The 19,617-nt window shown below is 42.1% G+C and overlaps 1 long non-coding RNA gene across 2 annotated transcripts; it reads right to left on the minus strand.

Annotated features, from left to right (window-relative positions):
- Positions 1-11,138: 11,138 nt before the first annotated feature.
- LOC135450309 (uncharacterized) lies at positions 11,139-19,144 on the minus strand. 2 transcript variants are annotated; one of them, XR_010441013.1, is made up of 3 exons: positions 19,089-19,144; positions 18,494-18,586; positions 11,139-11,229 (listed from the first exon to the last, which is right to left on the minus strand). It is a non-coding gene; the product is annotated as an uncharacterized LOC135450309 (long non-coding RNA). The 2 variants fall into 2 exon arrangements; XR_010441014.1 differs by lacking the exon at positions 11,139-11,229 and adding an exon at positions 13,079-13,152.
- Positions 19,145-19,617: the final 473 nt, after the last annotated feature.

Below are 19,617 nucleotides of genomic sequence, written 5' to 3' on the forward strand. Positions count from 1 at the left end.
AGGTCACCTCATTCAGCGACAAGCACCTCATCCTGGTGATGCCTCAGGTTTTAACTTTGCTATTTTTCAGATTCTGTTCTGCTTTAGTGTGTAAGTCTAGGCTTCATATCAGGTCATAGTAAGCTCCCTTCACAGAGCAGGGAGACAAAACAAGTCCCCTCTCTAGCTGGGGACTAAGGACAACTGATCCAGATTTCAGGCCCAAGAGCACAAACAACATGGACTGAATAGAGAAAACAAGAAGGATGGGACTTCATGTGCTGGAGCTGTAATTGGACAATTAACTCCAATATGAAAATGAACCAGAACTTATAAAAGTGTGAGACCCTGTGACCAGTTGTCCATTTTGTGACCATTTTGGGTTGTGTTGCCCAAGGTGGATCTATTGAGGCCTCTTAATAAATCCCTACTTTATTCTTTAGCTCTGTCCAGTCTCTGTTCTAGGTCAGCCTTCACAAGGCATCACTAATCAAGGCACACAAGTTTCACTGGGGACTAATAAAAAACACTGATCCAAGGAAAATGCAGTAAGATGGGCCTGGCATCCCAGTTTGGCTCATCTCACTTGACAGAGTGCCTGATGAGTTACACAACTTCACTATGAAGGATCACAAATGTTTATATCCAACAGATTTCCCAGCACTGGCAGTTAAAGCGTGGCAAGACTCCTTTGCTCTGTAAGTGTCCAACAAATAATCATGCAAGCCCCTCCTAGGTGACCTTTTAAGGCAGATGTGGACAAAGATCTCTCCAAACTATCCATAACAGATTGTTATTTTACCAAGAAGCATCCTGAAATCACTTACACCAGTAAGAAAAAACCCCACAAGGCAGGGGGCATCATATTTCAGCCCACTCATTCCATGATGGGATCTTTATGATATATGCACCAGTCCCTCATAGCTGAGCTCAAGTCAGCTACTGCACAGTGAGCACCTGTCCACAAGCCAGGTTTAAATCTAAACTAAATCTAAGTGGGAAACCAACTACTTGATTTGGTCCTGGGATAGGTAAGAAGCTGGGTTAATGCACTCAAGAGTAGCAGGGGGAAAAGAGATGTCCAGGTGGCAAACAAGACCAACAGATCCTTATATCAGATTTTCTGAGGATAGAAGGTCACTGCTGACTGTTTCATGTGCTGTACAACACAAAACTTTCACTCCCATGTTACACTTTGCCATGTGGTTCTTGCATTTACAAACTGCCCTGAATGAACACACAAAATGGGGTTAGGGTTTCCCTGGGAAACAGAGCAAATCTGCAGAAGAGCATTTCTGGGAAATGTGGACAAAGGCAGGGCCAAAGCCTCTGCTGGCCCAACTCCACTGAAATCAGAGCAGCAGCAGATAATTCAGCCATACATTCTTAGAGAGTCACTGCTCAAAAATCTCTCCCAGATGGGAACAAAGAAACAAACAAGAGATATTCTCATTAAGAAGAAATTAGAGAAATTTATTTAATCAGAGATAGAAACATTCAACTCCTACCTCTCACTATATCAAGAGTTTCCCAAATGACCATCCGTTGACACTACAGAACCTCTGAACTTCAGAGGAACCACGAAAGAGAAACAAACAGAAATGAAAGGGAGGTGCTGTTAAGGGGAAAACAATAAATTGTTTTTCTCAGAGCCAATATTCCTTTTTAGGAGACCAAATTGACCATTGTTTCACTCAACAAACACCAGACATATAAAAAAGGCTTTTAAAAGCAAGTAGAAAGTGCTTAATATACCCAAAGTGGCATAACTGCAATAAACAAATAAAATGAGTGCTGCCAATTAGAATTCCACAATCCTTCAGTCAAATGGGCAACAAATAACTACATCAGTCCTGCTAATCTTTGTGATACTATCAAAAAGGGGGGCTTCAATTCATCTTCTCCCCCCAGCAGCTCCCCTTCTTCCAGACAAGGTGGTGTCATTCACAGGAAGGGAAGCAGGACATTCCTGCCACCACCACGGGTGTTTACAAGAGTTGGCTCATGCCTCAAATGAGTGGTACCACAATTCGTGGCTGATTTACACTTCTGTATTAAATCACATTTCACCTCAAGGAGAAAGTGTGTAATATTCAACTCCAGGTAAAATTTCCCCAAGACCTGGAAACTCTTCACATATCTGCCAAGTCCTGGAGTAAATGCTCACAGCATCTAGGAGAAACCAACTTGCCCCTTACCTCATGAAAATGAAGGATGAAAACAGAAAATACTCCAGCACCCTCTGCCTTCTCTGTCCACAAAACCCCCAGCACTCTGACAACATCCTCATTAAAGGAAGCTAATTCCCTGCCACTGGTACATGCTAAGGCAGGCCAGTAGCAACAAGAATTAGGATGCTTTAGCAGGTTTGAAATGGCCAAAAGATATACTGAACTGTTAATTTTTATGTTTGCTATATCACCAAGATCCAGAACACTCTCTCCTGCAGAGCAATGCACCAGATGTGCTCAAACTGTGCATTGCTCCCATTAAAGAGCATCATCCCTGCACTTCGAGAGACATTGAACAGGTCTGAGTGTATCCAAGACCTGAGGTGTCCTGAGCTATCTCAGATTGCAGGCTGCACAATGGCTTCTGACTGCAGCCATCTGCAGGGCTGCAGCCTCCAGGTTTTGCTGGAAGACCCATGGATTATGACACCTCATCCTTCAAATGAGGGTGATCTTTCAAAGCAAAGGGCTCCAGACACAGATGCAACTGGAAACAGAATGTCATCACATGGAAGAGATGGAGGCTGAGAATATCCAGCCAAAAGATTTGAGCTCATTTCAACCTAAGTTCTGAATCCTTTGGTGCCTTTCAAAGCTTTTACAATAACAACATTTTTTGTACTGATTGGGGTTCGGTTTTGTTTGTTCAGTGCCTGAATTCAGTTCCAGTTGGAGTATTACAGCTCTAAAAACTCCCCTTCAAGATACCACTAAGTGATGTCTCAAAAAAAAGCTGACATCTCAAAAAAAAATTAAATAAAAATAGAGGTTTCACTAGCTATGTGGTACCTTAGCACTGCAACAGAGGGGGCATTTGCCTTTCTGTAGTTCCAAGCAACACTTCCTTCACCCTCTCGACTTGGTGGGACAGATTTCCCTTTCCTTCCTTCTGGGCACAGAATTGCTGCCATAGAAATTAATCACCAGAGTCTCACAGTGGTTATCAAGTTTATATATAAAGTGATGATGGTACATGATTAGTTTCAAACAGCTGCTGTTCATTGTGTATTATTCTCCACCTTCTGATTTAATGAGCATTTGTGGCAGCTCAATCAGCTCCTGATGAGACATTTGCACTGTCCCTCACTTTATCCAACAGCTCCTGTGAGGCAGCAAAGCAGCTGGACACGGAAAAATATCCACTTGTCAGTCCTTGCATTTCTCAAGAGTTATGTGAGGCTTCATTATAAACCTTGGAAGTAATTAGAATTAGAGATTTGATTAATCTGTCAAATGTGAGCTACCTAAGCAGTTCACACACTCTCTCTTGAAAATTAACCTTAAGTTCTTTGAAATTAACCTTTAAGTTCTTATTTTTCTATCAAGAAATATTTGGGAAGGAAAAGTGGGGCAATATTCCATATTCTACTGGAATTATGAGAATAAAAATGTTTTATTTGTCCCTAAGATAGAAGAAAGAGGTATTAAAAAAACCCCAAATATTATTAAGGGCTAAGATTTTTACTGCTAAGTACGTTTGCTCTCATCCCAGTTGTGGAAAACAACAACTTGCCTCTTCTAGCAAGCAGTGAAATTCCAGCAACAGAAGCCAAAAGAAGTGAATGAATTTAGCTAAGCCTGGCTCCCCAAAGCTGCTTTTGTTCCACCTCTGTCTGGATTTCTCAAGAACACCTCTGGCCCCACAGTATATCCAATACCATGCAAGAGCTTCTTTCCCATTTGAAATTGGGAGCCCTCATATTTGGACATAGGCTAAGCAAGGTGAGATTAAATTCCTCAATTCAGAGTTAAGCTGTCTGATGGCACTATTACGTATTTTTTTCAGTTTCAAAATACTGCCTGCATCCTCTACCACATGAGAAAAATCACTTTCACCTGTTACAGCAGTTTTTAGCCCTGAGAAGCTGCCTTCTATCTAAAATACAGATAGAACTGAGCACTAAATAAATGTATTCTCTTAGTGTTCTCTTGGATAACTGGGCTTTTTTAGAATTTTGTTGGTTTGTTTTGTTGTGACATGAAGTACACCTGCTCTGGAGAGATGTGTCAGGAAGCTTCACCCTGCTCAAGTCCTTTATTCTGACATTTGAACTGGAGATATCAAGATCTCCCAAGTAAGTTTTATTCCAAATCCATCTTACCTAGCCATCAAAGTCTGGAGGTTTTAGCTGTTTGCCTGCTTTTTCTGAAAGAGTAGAATTCAGCTCAAAAACTGGAAAATAAGGAGAGCTAAAATCCCAAGCTCATCTTTAGGCTGGTACTGCAGTCTGAGACATCTGACATTACTAAGAACAGTCAAGCTGAACTCCAACCTCTCAGCCACATCTTATCACAACTGAAATCAAAAATATTGAGAGGTGATGCCACTCTGGAAACTTCTCCCAAAACATGATCTGGTTTCAGAGACTCTAGCTCTATCTTTAAAGTATTTAATTTAATTTTTTCCCTATTGATTGCTTTGACATATATGATGCCAATTCACATCTTGGGCACTCTGCAGTTGGGTTTTTTGAGGTTTTTTTGATAATTCTTAACCCAAGGGCTTGGCAAAAGCAGATGGGTAGAAAGAAACATGCTCCTAACAGCCAGATGAGATCATCCTGTGTCATGTGTGATCTCTCACCCTCCCAGATTCAGACAATACCCTATAGACGTTGAATGTATCCATGTGATGCAAGTGTGTATCACAACAGTTCTCAGAAATGGGGGAATCTGGAACATCTCCTCTTTTCTTGCACTCAGACTGTTGATTTCTTGTTGAAAAAGGACATTGTGAGGAGAGACATGCTGCTCTGCAAGACAATGGGGTAGGCAACAGCTGCATGGTATCCCTGCAAATCCAAACATTTAGGAACAGCTTAACCCAAAGAAAGTCATGGCTGTCAGTGCATTTCGAGATGCCAGACTGGAGCAAAGTCTCTGCCATCCTTCCTCAGCCTGTTTTATCAACACCTGGAACAATTTGCTGTCAAAGATGAAGCTGCCAGTGCCAGGATGATGTGGGAGGGTACAACCCAGCACTGCTCCTTTTCCATGCCCCAGGGCTGCTCAGCCCACCCTGCCACAGCTTTCTCGGCATGAAGCACAGCTCAGCAGCCACTCTGAAAAGTAATGCTAATTTCCTCCTTAATTCAGAGCTAAGCATCACACAGGGATTTATTGGTACAGAACTGCTGTAAATAAAGACTACATGCTCCAAATATGTCATAATTTTTCTACCACGAGTGCTACAGAAAACAGAGTCTTGCCTGTAATATATTGGTTAAATATCTATAAATACCACAAATATTAATACAAGAAGTGCAGTGCAGAAGAGGACTCAGAGCCAGCTCAGGAGCACAGGGAGAGAACCCAGGGGTGTAGAGCCACCAAGCCATCCCTCTGGAAGTTTGATTATTTAGTTATCAGTTAGGTGGATGCTGCTTGGGACATGACCTCAGGATGAAACTGACCTTCATATTTAAGATAAGTGTTTTTAAGAGCATTCAAAAAAATAATAAAGGCAGATGAGCATCCAGCATGAAGTATTTCAACTGTCCCCAAGTATGCACAGAAGCATCTGCATGTCTGATTAGCCTGGAAATCTAAAAATCTCATCTCCAGCTTCAACTGCAGCCTTTCCTCAGCTTGGAGCATTTACAGAAACTCTCCCTAGTGGGGAACTCCCAGGTATCCTTTGAGCTGGAGGTTACAGTTCACAGCCAAGTTGCTCCACATATGTTGTGTAATATTCAAAACTCACATTTAAAAAGTGATCAGGTATCAGCAGTTTGATTATTTGATAATTATACAGAGTTCTAGAACAGAACTTGCTTTTGGGATTTAAGCACCTGCTAAAAGAGACAGAGTATAATATCTAAAGAGAAACATTTGGAGATTGAGGAAGAAAAACAAGTTTAGGAATGGGACAAGGATGGCTTTCTGCAGAAAATCCAAGTGTTCAAGAGAAACACTGGCAGGCAGAAAGCAAGGAGAAATGTGTGGAACAGATGAAACTATGTGTGGATTTACCAGTCTCTAAGATCATCCCTACTGGAAATTCACTGCTCATCTGCAAGAACAAGGGATTATTTGACCATAGCTGGATAGAAATCAAAACCCTCAGGAACATGGTCTAAAAAGCAGGACAACATCACTCTTGATATTTTTCTATTTTGCTCCTTACACAACAACAGTAGGAAGACTGGACCCACCGTGTCTTTGGACTTCTTATGGAATACACAGATTATCGTGCAAGTGTTTGGAGCTGGAGAAAAGCCTGTAGCAGCTGGAATCCTATTGAATGACAAGCCACGGAAGGAACAGCCTGATGTATGAAATAAAGATGAGAAACAGCACAAGGTCTCAGAGAAGAGCACTTGAAGGCTTGTGAGACACCACAAAAGATCTCAGGAGAGGTGCCCAGGGGAAGGTGCAGCCCTGGAAGCAGCAGGGTGGCAGGAGCTGGCTGGGATTGAACAGGCAGCTCTAGGAGAGGCTGCCAGTGGTGTGGGGTTTGCCTTCCGCCAGCAACCTTCTCACAGCTGCACAGGAAAATAGGAAAAACCCCAAATTTCACTTAAAACGTCTCTAGCTCTTTATGAGGATCATGCTTTTTTTTTTCCTAACAAAAACAGGCAGAATTTATGTACTTTTCTTCATACCAAAGCAATAGTACAAGGCTTTACATAAGTGTTTAGATAAATGTTTGTTAGTCTTACAGTCATAAGTGATGACTAAACCCAGATGAGAAGTCTTGGCAGAGAGCAGCAGCCAGGATTGAAGGACTGTTTTACCAAAAAGACAATAATAAGCATTTTTGTTTGCTTTAGTTCAGTGGATAAGGCATTCAGGGATATTTGAAATCTTTGTTCAGATCCCTGCTCTACTTTGCTGTGCCCAACACTGGGCTCATCTGCAGGATTGTCAATTCTGATATTGATCTTGTTATAAGCTTCTAAAATAGAACCTTAACTGAGGTGGTTTGGGATAAGCTTTTCATCAAAATATAGATGTTTGTAGTCAAGTTTTGTGCTGGGGAGCCTTTCCTCCAAAAATATAGTTTATCCCTCAGAAAAGAAAAAAGGTCTCCACATTGATCACCCAGGGGCTAGAAAATAAATCTGTGCAAAGTCTAAATTATCCAAGAAATCAGATTATCTTCTAGATCATACAAATAGATACCCCCTTTTCTATTTAAATCATTGGTTACAAGTAGAAATTATGGATATTTGACACACACAGAACTAACAAGAATGGCTGAGACCTGCAGGGTTATGGTTGCTGTGCCATAGTGCAGCAAGTCAGGACAGCTATTTTGATTTCTACTTTTCCAAAGTGTTCTTTTCTGGCAGAAAATCAATGATTTTCTGAAAAAAAGTTCTTCAAATGCTTCATTTTAGTTACAAAACTGCATCCTACCTGATCTGAAGAAAAACCAGGTGAATCCAGATTCCTGATTTGGAATGAATATTGTCATAAATCGTTAGTGTCTATCACAGCATGTTTGGGGCAAGAATTTACTGCTGTTTTACATAATTTTGACAATGATTTTACAGCATTTTCTTGAAGATGCCCTTTCAGACCAAGTTTTCTGGGTTTCATGCTTTTAAGGCTTTTGTTTTTTAAAATTATAGGAATTTCAAAGCAGCAGGTATTTCCACATGAAAAAGCCTCAGTGTTGATTTCCAAAATCAAACACTGGATCCCACAAACTCCAGATAAAACTGTGGATACCACAACATTCCCTCCAAGCCTTTCCCACTGTCTAGTTGAAAATCCACAGCTTGCAGAGAAACTAAACCCAGTGGGGTGGGTGTCTTATTTAAAGTCTGAAATGCACAGTAAAAAAAAAAACAAAAAACCAAAAAACCACCTTTTACTTATGTTTATTTATAATGACATTGATCAGACCAGGATTGGGGGATATGTATAAATTCCACACTGTCATAGGTAAAATAGCATCCAAGATCAAATAAAACCTGGGGTATGGTTCTGAACACAGAGAGTTGATTTAAAGCTGCACAACTCCACAGTCACACCATTTTCTGAGGCACAAATTAAATTCTACAAACCCAATTTGTCATTGTCTTAAAGTGCATGCTCTTAATTATGCTCCCGTTCAAAAAAATCTCATTAGTGCTTTGTGAAATGTGTGTATTGCAAATGGAAAAATTAGGGGAAAGAGACATTAAATGTAGACCAAATAAAAGGTTTTCTCATGAATAGTTAAACTGACTGTATTTAGTTTGCCTTTCTGTTTGTGTGTTTTTCTCTTAGCAACAAGGGGAAAAACACTTTCTTTTAACCATAAGAAACCAAAACTGCAAGAGCATAAAAATTGACATAGAAAATAGGATATCTGAAACTACCTACAACAAATCACTTACACTGTTTAGGCTATAATTGAAGCTATTCCTCTAACTTTGAAAGAACTCAGATTTGTGTAACTACAAACAAACATTTAGAATTGTATTTTAAAGACATTCTTCCCAGAAAGCTTTACATGTGGAACCCATTCAAATCCTAGGAAAACCCTGAGGACTTTTATTCGGTCTATTTCCAACTCAGTGAGATTATTCATTTATTTAAAATTAGTCACCAGTTTATGTATTTGCAGAAGTGAGTGTGCATGAAAGATTTCTTACATCCCACTGAAATGCAGACATCTCTGCAGTAAGACAAAGCTGTTCACAAGCTCTACACCACAGAAGAAATAAAGCCATCAGGTTCAAGGAAGACAGAACACAACAGCCAAAATTAAAACTTCACCAGGACTAGACTTTACATCATTTCCCCAGGCAAAAAGTACAACACAAGCTATTCAGCAATATGTTCACAAGTCAAAACTTTGCCTCTGCATCTCAGATGTGGTTTATCTTAATTTAGCAAACCCCAGAGGAGAGTGCCACTGATTTGAGTGCTTTAGCATCACCTGTATGGGAGGAGATACTGCACAGCAAAGCTGGGAGGGGAACATGCTCAAACATTTCCCAACCCAGGGGCTGCAGAATTTCTGAGTAGCTACAGGAGGTAAGTTTTACTAAAGTATTAGCATACAGGTGACAGAAAAAAATAACCCTCTGAACCTGTTATCATGCTGGGAATGACTGCCATGGCCTGTTAGGCAGGTCTCACACAGCCCTAAAGTCTCCCAACACCTCACCACAGACTGGTGTGATGAGAAGCTCCAAGGCAGTTGTGGGTTCTGCTTTTCACCAACATATTCCAAACAAATATTTGTTGGCATTAAAACCAAGGAAAACATGCACACCTTTACACCTTCCAGCATGGGCTGGAAATTAATGACCCACAGTTGGCAGCACACCTTCTCCTTCCTTGAGGCTGGAATAACTCAAGTAAACCACGATAGCAAAGTGCAAAACAGGGTTTTAACAAAGAGACTTCCCAGAGCATGGAGATTTCCAGCAAATCCCTTTTCCTTAATCTCCATTACTGTATAACCAGCTGCTGTTTGGGAGCTTTCTGAGGAGACTCTTATCAGGTGGGGGAAATCAAGGGTCAGAAAGAGAGCTGGGCACTGCTTAAGCCTCTCCCAGGTTTTCTTGCCTCCATCACCGAGCTAATCTCAGCCTGAACATTGCCCACAGGTAAGAGCCAAGCCCCCTGCAGCTAGGAGAACAAAAAGGCAAAGAAGATTATCATCTTGAAGCAAGGTGGGGAAAGCAGGTGGAATTTGCTGCAGTGGCTTGAGGGGTCAGTACGGCCTTACAGGACCAGCCATGTGATTTAGCTGACAGCAGGGATGGGATTGTCCCTGCCCTTTTTGCTGTACAAACTTCAGCAGGCTCTGGGAACCTTGCAGCATCATCAGGACATGGGCAGCTCTTAGAAACTGTCCTGGGGTGACGTTATGATGCTTGTATATCCCCATTCATCTGTTCTGTGCCTTTAAGACTGGCTCTGAAGAGTGGAAGTTTTGTTTGGGTTTCTCTTATCAGGAACACAGAGACAAGCGGTACATAGGGCTGTTTTTTCACTTCCAGCTTCAGCTTGCTGCTTTTGCTTGCTCTCTTTTTCTGCTCTTGCTTCTGCTCTGCTTTCACCTCTGCCTATTAGCTAGCTCTAGCTAAACAGTCCACATTCCTTCCTGGACTGTTTCTCCTCTCCTGTTCCTGTGACAATCTCAAACCTGCTCCGGACTGGGACCTGGGAACACCGAAGGTTTGCCTGCAGCAGCTGCCCCAGCACTGGAGGGACTGGGAACAGAGCAACCATCAAAAAAGAGACTTTCTGATTTTGTCATCTTTCTCAAAGCGGTGTCATCGGGTATTGTTCATTTTGTGTGCTGGGGGGTGCTGTGTCTGTCAAATAAACAGGTTCTTTCCACCTCTCTCCGAGGAATTTTTTCCCAAACCGGTTGGGGGGAGGGGCCCTCCTTTGCAGATTCTTTAACAAATTTGCCCTAAACCAGGACAGAAACCTTGACTGAGCAACACTTAAGGCTGCAAACAAGTTGTATACACCCAGCATTAAGCAGGTTCTGCAGCATTTAACACCTGCAGGAGCTCTTTGTAGGGCCAGAAGAGACCAGCAGGTGCTCCTGTACTGTCCCTGCTCCTGGACAGCATCTTATCAACAAAACACCTTTTTTTTGCAGGATTTGTGGAACAATAATATCCTCCCACAGCCTGTGGCAGCTTTGTCTAAGCAGTTCCGCACACTGAGCCACACTATCAGTCTTGGAGGAGATACATTGTCACAGAAATGTGTTTCCTTTTAGCAAACTCAATGTCTCTTGTCCAATTTCAGAGTGGAAATAGCTGCATGAGGTGAACGTTGCAGCGTCACCAGGACTTGGGCCTGAACATTGCCCACAGGTAAGAGCCAAGCCCCACTGCAGTTAGGAGAGCAAAAAGACAAAGAAGATTATCATCTTGAAACAAGATAATTCTGGATTTCCAGTTTGACTCCAGCCCACAATTAAACTGTGTGTAGATTTGAGCTGTACATCCTTATTGGAAGTGGCAGGCATTCAGGACAGGGAGGCAAAGAGGTAACAGCATGAGCACAGGGTCTGCAGGCTTCAGCCACAATCTCTTTGGGGTTCATTTGTGACCTAGAGAATAGAAGGAATGGGATGTGTCGCAGACATCTTTCATGAAAAATTCTTCCTTGAGGATTTTTCCTCTTGAGAAGCTGGGAGGCCTCAGGAACAAAATGTAAACATTGGTTATCTGCTGCTGTGGAATGCAACAGGTGGATCCGTGACTGGCCCATCTTGGTCATTTGTAATTAATGGCCAATCACAGCCCAGCTGGGTCAGACAGAGAGCCAAGCCACAAACCTTTGTTATAATTCTATTCTTAGCTAGCTTTCTGATGAAACCTTTGCTTCTATTCTTTTAGTATAGTTTTAATGTAATATATATCATAAAATAATAAATCAAGCCTTCTGAAACATGGAGTCAGATCCTCGTCTCTTCCCTCATCCTAAGATCCCTGGGAACTCAGTCACAGGGATGTAAATCCTGGATGCCCTATGAAGGCATCAGCACTTGATACAATGGAAAATGATACAAAGCTGCTTCATGAGGGCTGGGGCTTCCAGCACTCAGAAAAGGGGGGAGGAAGAGACAACAACTCAGATGCATTTAAATAAAGCCTTTCACGTTCTAAATTTTAGAACAGATAAGTTGAGAATGTTTACTTCTTAAATGTTCTAAGTCCTGTGTTTAATTTTAACCTTTGATTTACAGGCCCGAAGTTCTAAGAATTCCTTGCATTTGGGATTTCTACATCTCCCCCTTCTTTTTGCCTCAAGAACACTCCTTTGATGGCTTTGCCAATCACCTTTTTATGCACCGGAGCAGGCAAGGCACAGCTGTAAGTGCAGCTATGATGACAAAGCTTTGCCTGCATTAGGACTGAACAGATTTATTTCAATGGCAATATAACTAAATTCATCCTTAAATTAGCTATAGTCTGAGGTTCTCACATAGCAAAGCCAAAAGCAGTTTAAGAAAAAGCCCTGGGCAGAAAGTATTTTGTTTGGACACACAGAGAGCGCACCAATATGGCCCTACTGCTGCTGACTAAACCTTTTCATTACAAAACACAAGCTCAAGTACGTGCAGGAGCAGGTTTTTAGCATGAAACATGGAACTCAAAAATCAACTGTGCACATGTATAGGAGATATTGGAGAGGGAACTGGCAGGATGACTCAGAGGTGGTTTGAAAAACACTTCCAGGACTTGCTTTTAACAAGGCTGACAACCTTCTGGTTCCTTAAATGATTGCATAGAGAGCTTTGAAGAAACAAAGAACACTGTAAAAACACATCACAGAGCTAAGTAAACACTCCACCCTAATAGGAAGTCTCTCCCCCCTCTCTGATCAGACATTTTTGTGTGTTTTCAAGGCTGAATTTCAGATCCAACCTCAGAAGTTCCATTCTAATGGCTGTTGGACAAATCCCCAGTACCATGCAGTGAGGAACCTTATTCCAAGCAGTGTCGTCACAACAAAAATAAATTCAGTACTCTGGCTTTATGTTGGGTTTCCTGAGTGACATATCTTGGTTGTAAGGTACACAGGAAAATTCAGACTCAAGCTAGTTACAAACAACAACTTAAAAGCCATTAAAAACTCCAAACTGAAAACAAAGCTTCAAAAGTCAGCATAGACTTACACTGATTTTAATCCTGAGGAGTTTGTGACAAACTCACACCAATACCATACATGAGCAGCTGCTTCTAAAGTGTGGTGCAAAACACAACAGTTTTAGAACAACAAAACCATCCAACCCCCTCTTTATTTTGTATTAAAACAAACTTATGCATGATGTGCCTTATTTTTCTTCCCTGACATCCTCCTGGAATGCCAGTGAAGATTTTTGCCTTCATACCATTGAACATTTTTTAGTGCTGCTTAAGCCCTTCTGCACATTTCTGCCTGGGATTGTACCTACCTCTTAATTCCACTGCCAGGCTTGCACTGGGTCTTGTGGCTCAGTTCATGTCCAAATCCAGAGTTAACTGCTCTAAAGTGAGAGGGGAGGATGCACTTACAACTACTATAGCCAAAAAATGGTTAAGAGAAGACACTTTAGTACAATTACTACAGGGACAAGGAGCCCCACTCCTGTAGCAGTCCTCAGATAACTTCTTCACCTCAAATATTAGCCATGTCCAGAGAGGAACATGAACCAAAATATTTGGACATCACAAGAGTTCTGGATTGGAATGTTTTCTCCATTTGTGCATTTGGAATAAGCAAGATTACTTTTGGCTTGTAGAGTGTGAGAAAGTTCCTTTTCAAAGCTTTTCCAAGAGAGAATAGGAGCAAAAAACACCTTCATGGAAGAAATATTTCCTTCCAGAGCATTACAGCAATTGTTGGTAGAGGCTGTGAAAAACTGGATGAGCGTTAGTCCTCCTAAAAGCAAGATCAAACTTCAAATTTTCTGGAAAGGTTGAGCCACAATAATTAATGCAATTGTTTTTTGTTCAATTGTTTTTCAGTTATTGTATGATCTCAGTACACATGCTTGAAAGTACAACCCTGAAGGCTTCAAAGATTGAAAAATTAGGAAGTGACTTTCCACTGGTTTAGCCAGTGGACCAGTATGAGCTGTCTGAACATTACCATAACAAACCACCATTACACCACTTAAAAATAATATTTGTCTACCAAAGCTGTCTGTTACAAAGTCATCAACTTTGAGCAGTTTAAAAAAAGGCACTAAATTATAGGGTGGAAGTGCTCAAACACAGTTTTATTTGCAGGGAATTTGCAGGACAGCTTTGCTCTTTTATCAGGAGCTGGCAGACAAGGATTTAACATGTTTTTAAGATCCTGGCATGATCCAAGCACTACCAAACTTTGCCATTTACTGACATTCACCTCTAATCTTACAGGAGCAGTCCCATCAGCCCTGGTCCCAGTGGGACTGGTTTGTTTTGGTGACCTAAACACCCAGAGCCAGCCAAGTGCCATTAGTGTGGATGTGGGGAAACATCTCATTGCAGGAGAGGCATCAGCACCTACTCCACCCTCCTCACAGCACCCAGAGCCAGGCAAAATGAGGTAGGAAATGCTGTTTCTAGGCAAGTATTACTAGGAATGCACCCAATCTTATTTTCTCAGCCCAAACCCAAAGTTTTATGGCTGATTGGATGGACACTGACTTATAAAGCAAGATTTTTCAAGTGTGTTCCTGGGCTACCAAGTACCTTTCATCTAGGACAAATTATCTTTGCTCCCTCTGCCTCAGAAGATTTCTTACCTACTTCAAGCTCCTTTGGAGAAATCAAAGACAAGGAAGGAAGGATGCAGCTCCTGGTTATTCATAAAGACTCAGAGGTATAGGATTCCTCCCACACTGTGACTAACATCAGTAAGGTGTATCAGTATTTCCCCCTCTCCGTTAAATCTGCCAAGCCCAACATCATCAAGAAAGCTTTAAGTGGAAAATGTAAAATAAATTTCACCCTCTCAGCATGTGCCATTCCCTGTGCATCACAGAGCTCTCACATTAACTTGCCCAAAGAAGAAGAAACCTTGCAGTGAAGAGAAGCAGAGACCAGAGCTGGCCAAGGAGACAGACACACAGTACAGAATATTTTAAGTCAGGGAATTAACTCCTTAGTGCTGACTGCAGTATTTTGAGGGCAGCAGGAGGCTGGTTTGCAAGGCCAGGCTCTCACCTCTCCTGCCATGCTCCAGTGATGTGTCAGCAGGCTGATTTTCAGTCAGCACAGCTGAAATGTTTCTCTCTTGCTGTCCCCACTCATGATGCTCTGGAGCAGAGTCACAGTCAGCTGCTCTGGGATGAGGCAACAGCCTCCAGCTCATCCTACAGCTGGAGAAGGGAGCACTCACAGCTTCCCCTGGGGCATTCCCAACAGCTTGGAGATCATAGCTCCTGGGACACAAAAGGCACATGGGGAGAGGGAGCTGTGCTCAGCAATCATGGACAGCCACAGCTGCTCAGCCTGGAGGTTTCTCTCCAAGTGCCTTCCCTTTCTCCTCACCTTTGTGGCTTCCCTCACAGGCAGACTTGGCTAAAAAAGCCCCCATGGGACCTCCTCCCTCCATAGCCCACTGGAGCAGCAACTCAAATAAATTCCTTCTATTGATGTTTTCTTCACTCAACATTTAAATTCACCCCCCCCCCCAGCTTCAGACACACAGGAGCTCAGCTGATTCCTGACCCTAGCACTGACACTTGGAATTGGCACACAGGAATTAATTCCTGGCAATCACATTCTTGGAAGCAGATGTTTAACACAGGCCTTGGCATTTCCCCTACCCTGCCATTCAAAGCTCCCTTCCGTGTGTTGAGCATGGTCAAAACTCCCAACTGGAGATTTCAGTTTTACTGGAAACCTCCAAGTAAGTTTTCATCACAAATTAGAGAAGTTTCAACAATTCTGTTTCAACAATTAAATTACCATCTCAGGAAAATATCTTCTGGAGTAAAAAAAAAAAAAAAAAAATCATTCTATTTCAGTAAAATTGAGGAGGTTTGTTCAAACAATGGTGTTTTGAAGCTTGGTAATACAGTAACTCACCGTATTCCCAGTGAAAGCATTATTATGAAAGGAAATCCTTCATCTTTGTTTGCTTACATGACAAAGCAACACTAATGCCTGCATCTTACCATCAAAGTTTTGGATTTGTTAAAATACATGTGTTTTGTGTGGAAGCTTTCTGTCAGAAGGCTTCCTACCACATGTGCTCCACAGAGCTGTCAGCATGAGGCTCTGTGGGGCAGTGGGCTCTGGGAAGGGGAGTCAGGAGTTTGCAGACAGGACTCCCAAAAATCAGCACCTCTCCACTGCTGAGAGACCATTGTTTGTGTGTCAATAAATGCTCAGCAGCACAAGCTTTATATTCCTCACACCGACCCCACCTTCCCACTTAGTGCTTCAGCTTCATTGTTGCATGGTTTCCCCACCTCAGTGATTTTTTGATCAATAAACCGAGCAGAAAAAATAACTCAAAGTTTATAAATACATCATTTATAAAGCTTCTCATCTCAGTTTCTCCCAGCCATGCCTCAGGGTGGTAATTATCCAGGCAACATCTCTATTGAAGACACCAATTTGCTGCCCTGCAGGCTTCAGCCAGGTAAGAAGAATGCTGTATGTATCCATAAATCATATTTCTATCCAGCCTTTTGAGAGAGATACATAACATTTAATAAATGGTTGCCTTTTTGTAACTTAGGTCTAGAATCTTAAAGTATTTGTTAAAAGAACTGATGGCAGATACTGTTTTTCTACTAATGTAATTATCATTAAATGTTTCAAAGTGGTAGATCTCAGGCATATGCAAAGGAATTAACTGCACTGATAACTTTCCAACGAGTGGAAATTGTGCTTCTTCAAAAGTAGCCTTGATATTTCAGCTGTAGAATCAGCAAATAAGCCAGAAAAAATATCAAAGCAAAAAACTAAAGGGATGGCCAAGAAAAATGAAATTAAGAGATACAGGCGCATTAATATTAAGATTGGGAGGATTCAAATAGTGGAAGGAAAGTGAGGAGTACTGGGTCACAGTCTGCAGCTTTTCTGCCTCTGCCATGGGTGTGGTGCAAGGACAATGCATTTCAGCCACAGCTTGGAAAGTGAGAAATCTTCTGCCTGGGTGTAAAGCCAGAGGCAGCTGTAGGGATCAGGGATAATGTGTGGATGAGCATGGCCCAATCTCCCAGTGATCGCCTCACAGGGAGATTTTTGTTTGCCATCACTGCAGAAATAGCACAAGCTCCAATTCTCTTGTTCCAGCTACTGCCTGCACTCACAATACTCCAAACTGACTCTCAACACAGACTGGGCTCCCAGCTAGTTAAAAAAAGGAATAATACTGAATTATATCAAGCTTGTAACCTCCCCAAGGCTCTGAACACCCCAAGGTGAGCTGAACACTGCTTTCAAAAGCTTGACACTGATAACCCACCCCACCACCTGGCAGTGGCTCAAAGTATTCATTTCACCATGGGTGAAGCCCAAAGACTCTGATGGCTGCAGCTGAGTGCAGCACAAGCATCTGGAATTGCCTGGGCTGGAATAGAAGTACCAATATGGCATTTCAGCTTAAATGGGTGAAACTCAACATGACAGTGGTTCACACTTCACTTCCTGTTGAGTCCTTAGCAGCCAGCCCTGCCAGAGCTGCAGAAGCCAGGAGCAAGGCAGGGTGAGGCCATAAATCTCCAGGAGGGATCCTAGAACTTCACAACACATAGGAGGTATTAGAATTGGTGATTTGGTTTATTTCTTGCCCAAAATCCATCAGTTCTGGGATAAATTTCCCACCAGCTTGTATGACCATGACCACAGGCAAATACAACACCAGCAAAAAGTCAGGAAGTCTTGTTCCTGCAGCACAGCTTCTTGCTCACAGATAACCCAGATGGGAATTACACAGCTCATCTCTAAGAAATTACTCACAAATACTGTCCATCATCTATTTAATTTTACCAGTTATAGCTCCCCAAGTTTCCATTGGGACTTCACTCTGCTTGTTCCTCAGGGACCAAAAGCATAAAAGATAGGTGGGTCTGTGAGTGGAAGACAGAAGAAACAAAGGATTCCTCAAACCCTTAACTGCTCCAGCTGCTCTCCGTGCCACCCTCCAGAAACAAGCCAGTCTTTGTCCCAGCCTGGACTTCTGAGCTTTGCTCAAAAAGGGAAGTAGCACTCTGTCTAGACTCATTACAAAAGCACTTTCAGTGGTTTCTGCTGAAATATTAACACTTCTCCATATAAGAAAACATGACTTTCACCATTTGCTTACGAGAACAAAGGACTGAGTTTAATTTTTTTTTTAACCACTAGAATTGGGATAGTTGACAAAATATTGTAAACTCCTATTTATACTCAGCACTTGTTCTTCAAAGAAATGTATTTCATTGTCATAAAGGCCACAAACTGAAGAATTTTTTTCATGACAAAGAAATAAACTTCATTTTTCTTATTTAATAACAGCAAGTTTTCAAGCACCATGAGAAACAACTCCATTACCTTGGCCAAGGAAAAGGCAAGGAAAACCCCCCCAATATTTGTAAAGCTCTTTCTCAAGAGCATCATGGGCAGTGTTTCTGGTGAATCAGTATCTCCATGGTCAATATTGACCATCCATTTGCTCATTTCCCACACACAAGGACATGCTGTCTTCAGGCTTCTGTACCATGAATGGGCTCAGCTTCTCCACAGAAGAACATGGAGAGATGATGTTCTGAATATCTGTATTTATACAGCTTATTTTGCTTTTTGGCACATCAGCAGCAAGAATAGCTGCCTTACCTGCAGAACTTACAGAACAACAGTGAAAAATCCCATAAAGACTATCCAAAACTTGATGAAAGGCGTTACCTGCTAAAAGCTTTGAGGCTGCTCTCTGCTCAGTCACAGAGCTGTGGCTGAGCACTTGCTGATATCAAATGTAAGTTTATTCACAGTAAGGCCCTAAAAGAGAGCACAGGAAAAAACTACCATTAAACCACTTTCATAATTGGTCTTCACAGGGGTTTTTAGCCAGTCTCACACTTCAGAGGTACTCAAAGCAAGCAGGGCAAAAGGAGTCTATTTATCCCAGGGTTTATCCCAGTCACTCCTGGTTAGTACCAGCAGAAAACACAGGCAGCACTAAAAGCACCAAGAGAGTCAATATTCTCTATTTAAAACACCCTCTTGGGCATAAAGGAGATTTAAATAGTCAGCTCAGCTCTCTGCAATACTTTTGAGTTTTTAAGGAAAGTGGTGCATAATCAGAACAAAGTAAATCAGTCAGCATCTAAAATTCCCCGTTCACACACAGACACAGCGGATTCTGCAACACAAGTTTTTTCCAGAAAAAGCTCACTGTAGGAAGTTTTTACACTTTTGAGCCTGGAGGAAGCTTCATGGGAGTTGGATGAAGCAATAGAAAGCCAGGGAAAAGGGACACCATAGCCTATTCCAGGAATACCTTTTCCAAACCAGGACCCACAAAGAATTGTACACCAAGGCCAGCACCTAGCAAAGACTCTCCTTTACAAAATAGCAACAACAGAGCTTCTCCTCCATTTAAAGGCTGTGAACAGGAGCTAGGTGGTGCTTACCATGGAATCCACCTGGCAGCCTCCCCACATCCCGTCCGGTTCCCACCCCAGTAATGAGCTCGCTAATGAGCTAACCAGCGTCAGCTTTCTGCTACAGCTGGGCACGAACGCCGGGCTCCAGGCTGACAGGAGCTGAGGTTAATTCATCTCTCCCTTCCTTTTCAAACAACTCAAATGGCCCACTACATTCAAAGCTTAATTTGGTTCAAATTTTGTTCAGTACACGCTAAAATTTTGTATTTCAGAGGCAAAGATTCAGTGCCTCTTGCACTACCCTCCCTTGTGGGTCTGCTGTCTCAGCCCCCTATCATGCACAAGAGTTTGTCCACCTAAGCCATGCCATGAGGGCTTGAGAAAGATCAACATTTTCCACCAAAACTCTGCTTTGACCACATA

The sequence above is a fragment of the Zonotrichia leucophrys genome, chromosome 7 (genome assembly GCF_028769735.1).
Source record: "Zonotrichia leucophrys gambelii isolate GWCS_2022_RI chromosome 7, RI_Zleu_2.0, whole genome shotgun sequence".
Classification (NCBI taxonomy): Eukaryota; Metazoa; Chordata; class Aves; order Passeriformes; family Passerellidae; genus Zonotrichia; species Zonotrichia leucophrys.